This window comes from Ascaphus truei, chromosome 4, assembly GCF_040206685.1.
Source record: "Ascaphus truei isolate aAscTru1 chromosome 4, aAscTru1.hap1, whole genome shotgun sequence".
In the NCBI taxonomy this organism is placed as follows: Eukaryota; Metazoa; Chordata; class Amphibia; order Anura; family Ascaphidae; genus Ascaphus; species Ascaphus truei.
The window spans coordinates 397,491,317-397,500,195 of NC_134486.1; the positions used below are offsets into that span (position 1 = coordinate 397,491,317).

At 43.0% G+C, this 8,879-nt stretch overlaps 1 protein-coding gene across 1 annotated transcript in view; it reads right to left on the minus strand.

The window, feature by feature from the left end:
- Nucleotides 1-644, minus strand: part of SCARA5 (scavenger receptor class A member 5) — a 568,875-nt gene extending 568,231 nt beyond the window's left edge. The window contains exon 1 of the mRNA XM_075598610.1: nt 345-644. The gene's annotated coding sequence lies outside the window, so the exon portion shown is untranslated. The remainder of the gene's footprint in view (nt 1-344) is intronic.
- Between the last annotated feature and the right edge of the window lie 8,235 nt (nt 645-8,879).

Here is an 8,879-nt window from a genome sequence, read left to right on the forward strand (position 1 = left end):
TAACTTAACTCCACTTATTTTACACAACCACTTCTCCAGACATGTAACTGAGGCACGCAGGGCAAAATAAGGAAAAATACCTTGACACATTACAAGATGCATTTCTTATATGATTTAATTAGTATTAATATAATGACCCATATTCTTCATTATCTGAAGATGGTTTAACTAATAACCACATGGCTATTAATATAACTGAAGTCAGATGACGCGTAGTAACACATTTTGCACAGAAATCCTGAAATAAAAAGTACAGTCACAATGTACTTTGCTGTCAAAGTAATGAGAAATGAAGTGGACTTGATTGCCAAGTTATCTTCATAAACATGGTTTGAGTTACTCACCTGCAGAGTTGAGTGTCGTAGTTCCAGTTCTATAGATTTGCTCCCTCTGCTCGTAGGTTAATGCAGGAAAAAAATATGCAATAATATTTGTGGATCTGTTTCTTGCACAGAATACTCCTTCCAAAATCCCACACTGATACTCAATAATGTTTCTGGGATAACTTTGGAAAGTGTATTTTTCTCTGTACTTCTTATGCAGAAAGTGTCTAACTGCTAGTCCCTTTAAAAAGCCAGTAGCAACTCTGTTTTACAGTCACCTTGTTTTGAAAAAGTTTATTTTTTCTTATTTGCCAATCCACACAATGTATCCACCCCTTTTTAAAAGATTAAAGATGTATTGATGATTCCTTACAATGTGCAGTTCCAACTTTTACATGTTAACTGTTATTGGTGGATAAAATGTATCCATCCCCATAGAAATATTTTTTCAACAAATAGTGAGAAGAATGCCCTCTTGTGTTTATCTTATAAAACAGCAAGTTATATTATATTTAGCTATTATATTTTTGTCTTTTTCATTGTTTTTTTTAGATGCGTTCATGAAGCCAAATGTAGAATATAGAAATTTAATAATTAATTTTAAGTAATAGTCATACATTACTTTTTATATTAATATTGTATATCTTTCAACAATTCCAACTGCTGAAGATTTTAGTACCATCAATTCATTGAGGTAAATCGAATCAAATTTGTACAGATTATTTTTGAACATAAGTGACACCTAAACAAAGTTATTGAAATAATATAAAGTTGTCTTTAAAAGTATAAGATCCTTTACAAGTGTATCCTTGTGTGATTTGGGCTATAGTTCTACCCTCCTCCTGGCAGTAATCCCTCCGTAAGGGCAGGTTGCCAGGAGTAATTATGGGTTTTCCCCACTTCAGGCAGTGCACTCAGGCAGTGAAGGCAGGTCACCTGACCCTGTGTCCAATCAAGAGACACAGGGGCGGTGCCTGTTGAAACTACTTAGGGCATTGCCACTTCCTATTTAGTCTGTGGGTTCTGTTGTCTGGGTCACACAGACCGAGCTGCCAGAACTGGCTAGCGTTAGACCTCCCTTTGGGGAGGGAGAGTGTGTACCCCATACCTCCTACCATGCTTAGGGGGTAGGGGAAGAGCTAGACCCACCCTGGGTGCCCTAGGCCTGGAGTGGTATCAGGGACATCCTGCGGGGAGACAGCCTGCTGTGCAACTGTCTGCTGTGACTGAAGAGATACAATAAAGAGACTGCACTTTTATACAATATCCTGCCTGAGAGTGGAGTGTATCAGGAGGAGGGGAAGACAATTCTCTTGTAGGTATTCCACCCCATACTGCTGGGGGCTACAGGAGATGGAGGCGCTGCACCAGTGAAGAGAACGGAGGCACATCCCCAGAAACCTGTCCTGTTCTCCCATATGTCACCGCGGGAGACTCAGGGCCCCCTGTTGCCAGCAGGTACGCACCACACACAGACATGTAGCCTGAGCGTTAGATCCCCTATCTGAGATTGGGTGGGGGAAAGAGGGAAACATAAATTTGGTAGAAAAGGTGGATCCAACTAACTGTAAATTGTGTGATTAATTATAGGCAGGACTGTGCTAATGTGGTCGGTGGATCTGTGTATAATAAATACACCCAGTTTGTTGTAGATATGGGTTAATTTACCTTTGGGTTGCACGTACAGGTGTCAAGAGTTCACTACTTTTAGGGTGGTTCGTATGGTTGTTAAAGCAGTATGTTAAGCTTGGTTTTTGTTACCCATTGTTACCCTTCTGTATCAGTACAGTATCTGGAACTGGTCAAAGTCCTCTAAGTTTTGCTAGGATGTCTCCCAGTTGCAAAAAATAAGGTAAAAAATAGCGCCATATTTTAATAACAATTTCTTTCATCAATCTGTTCTAGTTTGTTTTACACTTTATGTTCCACATTTGATGTCATAAGACTTTCAGAAATGACCACCCAACTTTATTTGTTTTACAGTATGTCAGGTTCTTCGGAAAACAACATCTGGCATTAATTAGATAACGTGTTAATTGCCCCTAAAAGTTTAGCTTTGGATAAATATGTTTCGTAGTTCAGTAACGTTTTGTATCAGGTATTATAACCATGATCTGTTATTTATATTATTTGTTATTTATATGATTACCACATGTATTACTACTGTGAAGCGCTATGTACATTTATGGCGCTATATAAATAAAGGCATTCAATACAATACAATACTTCACTCATCACTGTCACCATCACCACATACACTTTCTTGATCTTTTACTTTATGTTGCTCCAGATCTCATGGAACATACAGACATTTTCCGCAAACCACATGCACGCAACACTCTGTTACATGCCACCCACCAGCTGTCACAATCGGGGCCTTTTTTCTGGGAGTTCCATACGGGCAGTTCTTGCGTTTACACAGGAACTGCTCTACTATGGAAAACTTTGAGAATAGTGCTCACGATCTCACCACTAGATTTCTTGAAAGGGGCTATGATCCCCACATCATTCAGGAAGCATACAACAATGCCAAAGACAAACTCAGACAGGACCTGCTAGGTCCCAATCTTTCCAATGCTTCCAACCAAAGTCTAAATTCTCAATCTGAAATGAGCCATGCTAATGTCAAAAAGGATAAACTACGTGGTGAATTACCTTTGTTCATTACTCAGTACAGTAATCAAGCAATGAGCATAAAGGCTATTATTAAAAAGCATTGGAAAATATTGACAACTGACCCCCTATTAAGAGACCTCGTCTCATCAGACCCAAATTTTGTGTTTAAAAAATCTCCCACGATAGGAAATGCAGTGTCTCCTAGTATACCTAGACAACAGTCTAATCAAAATAAAAAAGAACTATTCCCTTATTTGCTTGGTTGTTATCCTTGTGATAAATGCAATATATGCAATATGTACTCAAAACGAAATACTTTTGTAATCAGGACGAGACTAAAAAGTTCAACATATTATCTTTTATTTTATACAAAACTGAATATATCGTATATATGCTTATATGCGGCTGCAGTAAAATATATATAGGCCTAACAACAAGAGCCTTTAAAGTTAGAATTCAAGAACATGTGAGATCCATCATTAAAGAGGATCTCACACAACCAGTGTCTCAACATTTTATACATTGTCAAAACAGTAGCTTATATAAATTCAGGTGCATAGCCATAGAACATATTAAGACTAATCTAAGAGGGGGTGACAGAACTAACTATCTCCATAGAAGAGAAGCCTTCTGGATATTTACCCTGGATACATTGATACCAAAGGGTCTTAATACTCAATGGGACCTTCAAACATTTTTGTGTGAAATAATTGGGACATAAATATTTTTAATATATGCTTTATGTGCTATGCTCTTGAACTTAATCTCTTCCTGATTATTGAATGAAACCTACAGTGCTATATATATGCATTAAATAATGTTACTAATTGTTTCCTGCAATTCACATTTCTGTTATTCATGTTACAATCACGGACATGCAACTTTCTGTCTTATTACAGACTGTATAATTTGAATTTCTACATTGATAAATTAAAATTCATTGCTGCAATACTTTGCAACAATGTATCGAATTTTTTGACATGATGCATTTTCATGATATAATTGACACTTACTATACTTATTATGTTTATGGGTTGATACCCTAGCATGTCTTGCTATAGTACATTCACTACCAGTGCACTATTTAAAAGCGACTCCATCAATAGAATTTTATTTTTACCTCTACAGTATAATACAATTTGGTGAAATTTATACCAACCTTAATATCCCAGATATAACTAGGTGCTATTTACAAATCTTAGCCCTAAACATTGGTTTACAAATATATTGTTGGATTACTTCATCAAATACAATATATGTTTATCGTTATCTCCATTCACTATTTGAAATTAATTTAACCATTTGTAGAATAGGGCTAACACTACGGGGGTTAAACAATCAGATGGAGTCTCTCTCTTAATGCACTGGTCTTTCTAAACGCTGTGTTTTTCTATGCTCTGTTCACTTAATTGCTGCTTCATAGCTCATTTCATTAGCACACGTGTGTGCAATATTTTAATTAGAAAGGTGGGGTTTAAATAAATGTTCTCCTCCTCTCTTGTCATGCTCCTTGAGAAAGCGCTAGTGACGGCGTGAAACGCGTGGGAGGAGGAGCCTGTTTTTCATGTGGATTAACACATTTTTATGTAGCCTAATAAAGATGCTTTTATTTTAACCATTTGTGGCCGGTGAGTTCCGCTTTTGTCCGCGGTTTTTGGATGTCATACCGATCCCTTTTCTCATTATTACCGGATTATGCTACATCCAATGTGAAAAAATACACAGTTAAATACTTCAATGTTAGTATTCTCATGAGTAAGGGTCATTTAGTTACACCCTTTGACCAAAGCATTATAAGCCTGCAGCCACTTCATGGCATGACCAGTATGCAGGTTCTAACAGTACCAGTATGATGTGGTGGGTTCTGGGGTTAGAGATGGCAAGGATTGTGTGTTCATTCATTTTAATTTTCAACTGGTATCAGTTAGCAGGTCAGGTCCACTAAGGCCATTCTCCCTCCACTGCAGAGGTAATGAGAATTTTCACAGGTAGTGTTAGGACCTGCATACTGGTCATGCTGTGACGTGGCTACAGGCTTATAACGCTTTGGCCTATGGGTTTAACTAAATGACCCTTACTCCTGAGAATGCAAACATTGAAGTATGTAACTATGTATTGTGTCACATTGGATGTAGCATTGGGTATTTTTGTCTTTTGTTGTATACATTTAGCCACGCTCAGTAGCACTCCTTTTGACACACATACTGTATATATATGACATGGTGGGTTCGGGGGTTAGAGATTTGCTAGGATTATGTGTTCATTCATTTTAATTTTCAACTGATATCCGTTGGTTGGAGGTTAGTGGCCCCTCCTCCCAGGGTTTAAGCTCTCCCCGCCCCACTTTTTATATAGCAGGTTTCTTCCATGCATCTCTGCAGGACAGGTCCACTGGGACCAATCTCCCTCCACAGCAGAGGTGGATGAGAATTTTCACAGGTAGTGTTAGGACCTGCATACTGGTCATGCCGTGACGTGGCTGCATACTGGTCATGCCGTGACGTGGCTGCATACTGGTCATGCCGTGAAGTGGCTGCAGGCTTATAATGCTCTGGCCAAAGGGTTTAACTAAATGACCCTTACTCATGAGAATACTAACATTGAAGTATTTAACTATGTATTTTTTTCACATTGGATGTATGTGGCGGGCAAGGGGTTAACTGGGATTATAATAACGTTCTGGCCCACTTGGTTAACCCTGACCCGTGTGTTGGGCTCTTAGAGTGTCAGCTCTGGGACCCAGATGTCACAAATGTATTACTGCAACTGTATACTGATTTTGCGACACTAAAGAATGATGTGATTTTATTTCCTTTCCGGGGATGCTGGGATCGGGAGATTTCTAGGCTGTAAGTTTCAGGGTGGGTTTGGTGGAGAAAGTCTTTGCAGAATGCGTCTATGTAGCGGGGTTCCGGGTTTTGGGATACCTCAAAAGTTGTATACGGAGATTGAGTGATATCCTCTGATACAGCTATGCGCATTACTCTGCCAACCTTGTACCCTGAAAACGCTCTTACGACTCACTGCCAGAGTCCCTGCTGCAGCATCTTCCAGACAAGGTAAATGGGTATGAAGGGGTTAAAAGAAATCTGCAGGTATACACAGAGTCCTTAGTATAGCATGAGGCTCCCCAGTATAGCAGAGGTACCCCCATACTGTACATGCCCAGGTATCCTGAGCCTAGAGTAGGGGTTCAGGAAGGTGCTCATGCTAAGGTTATGAAGCTGAGCAGATTTGCAGTGTTTAAAAGTATGTTTCTAATGTGTGCCAGGAATGAGGCTAGTGATTTGTAGAGGATATACCCTCCCTCCATGCATGACACCAGAATAGGAACTCATAACTTTTTGCATGCAGCAGACAGGACACTACAACTTTTATTAAACGGGAATAGTTTAATATGTATAGATATTGCTGACCTGTATATGAGCTGAGGGCTTTCTAAGTTATAGACTCTGGAAGGCACAGATGGTTACCAGGGGCCATACTTGAAAGGGCTCAGAGATGCCTAGGTGTGAGGCCATATGGGCCCTGCCATTATTATAGAGCACCCATATCCGGGCATGAAACAAGGCAACCTAACACCCTTTGCTAAACAGCCAACCGCTGTGGAGCCTCGCACCATGGGGGGGGGGGGCGAAGGGGCAGAGGGGAATATTTTACCTGCCCGTCTAAAAGTCTCAGGGATGGCAAACCCTGTATGAGTGTTTTTGATTGGTTGCTAGGCGGTTGCTAAGGTGTTTTGATTGGACTGCAGGTTTTCTGGGACCTGGACACCAGAGGTTTGAAAAGCCCTGACACAGGTTAGATTCTGGTGTTCTAAGAGATCCATCTAAGAGTTTCATCAGTTCCATCTTGTGTGATTCACCTGAGATTCAGTCCCATTGGAGAAGTGGCCTGGAATATTTTGCTGTGTGTTTGCAATTAGGAAAGATTCGTTTTGTTATCCCAGTTTTCCAAAGTAAGTGTGTCTTTTTACTGTATTTTTGTGTAACATAGTTGTGTGCGTTCATTAGGTGAATAAACGCAATTTATTTTTATCTCTCTGCTTGCTCAATCAATGATCCCGGTAATTAAAAGTGGTAATAAGCGGGTCTTACCGTGACAAGCGTTATTTAATGGTGGCAGCGTGTGGCATAGATTGAGCTTATGTTATAAAATCCTGCGGGGTCTTATAACATAGGGGGAAATTCGAAGATTGCGAGCTCCCAAAGCAAGAGAAAGCATACACACGTTACACAAAGCAGAGAAAAGCGCAGGTTCTCCCTGTCACTTAGCTTAGTGCCTGAGGGCGGACATGGACAAGCAATGCACCAGGATTGTTACCCAGTGTAAAAGCTGCAGTTTACCGACAGACGGTTGGTCAGAGACACAGCTGGAGGACTTGGAATCTCACAAAGCAGTTACAGCTTCACAAGAGGAGTGGACACTCACAACTGCAGTGGCAACAGTCTCTCAGCAAACCAGGGAACAGGAGGTTAAGCCAGCCCTGGTAGAGACAGAAAGACATGGGGAGGGAATTGGCACCCCAGGACTTGCCGCACGTTTTGCCTCATGGAGGAGAAGGGTTACCCAGACAGGGGTCACATGGACCCGGGTAGCCCCCAGCTCATCTGCAGTTGCAGAGCCCAGTGGGACAGCTAGGATGCAAGAGATTAATTCAGCACTGGTGAGCATGAAAGAACAAGGGGAGGGAGCGGGTCACCACATGGATACTGTTGGGGGGCCAGAGATAGAGAGTTCAGCCGCGGTAGCCCCAATGGCTAGCGGTCTCTCTACGCCTGGAATTGCCGCTCTCCTCGCCCTGTGGGGACGGAGGGCTGCCCAGAACTTGGCTACACTGGCCAGGGCAGCCAAAAGCACACATCAATGGATTCTACAGTCTGCAGTCATTGGAAGTGCACCCAAAGTTGCAGAGGTTATCCCGGGGAGGGGGTGCTCTCAGTCCCACCAGATTGGTCCAGGTGCCACCCAGCAATGTCCAGCGGGCACCGTTGTGCCAAGTGACCATGGGAGTTTCCCAAGCAGCTGGCGTGCGTGACTCCAGTGTCACTGTTACTCTGGTCCGACCTGATATGGCGAGACCAGAGGATCTGCTCCTCGGACCGGGGGTGCAGATGCTCCTGCTAGGAGATGGGCTGCGGCTCACACCGGTTGCCCGGGTCTTTTGTGATTGGGGTGCCGGGCGTGGCATAAGGGAGGAGGGGGTATTGCCCGGGTTAGATGCTGAGGTCCGCCTTGACAATGACCTGGGACATATTACATGCGTGTTTACAGCAGAACTGGCTCTTGTTGCAACGATTCCAAGGAGCCAGAGATCAGGAGTTGCACCTGAAGGATCCGCCGTCCCCCTGCATTTGGGACCAACAGTTCCAAGGGACTCTGCGGAGACCAGACAGGTAAGCCAAAATTAGGGACACAGTTTAAGGGTGCGGTGCGGTCTGAGCCCAGAGAGGAGCGCGGAGGCTCCAGGTGTCCGAGTCTGACTCGGCCAGTGGGTAAGACCGGGACTCCTGGCACCGCGGGCTCTTGTGTGCAGAGACGGGGTCTACCAGTTTAGATAGGGTTTGGACTGGTAGAAGACAGCTAGGGGTACAGAGGGAGTGTAGGCAACCGTTGTTACACGGGGTCCATTTCATACCACTAGCAGAGCATCAGGGGGCCACTCGCAAGAGAGCTCAGCTGTTGCAGCCTTGCTACGGGCTGGGGCAGAGTTGTGCCACGCCAAGGATGCCTGGCAGCAGGTAGGTAAAGCGTGTGATCATGCGAGGCCAGCCCTGAACCTGTTAGAGGTAATAGGGGAACCTTAGCAAGGGGTAGCTATAGACATAGTGGGACCCCTTATGATCCACAGTTGGTCTGGCCAGTGTTACATGGTCATGGGGTAGATTTGTCTACCCGGGATCCTGAGGCTGTGACGCTTGCCACCATCAATGCGAGGGC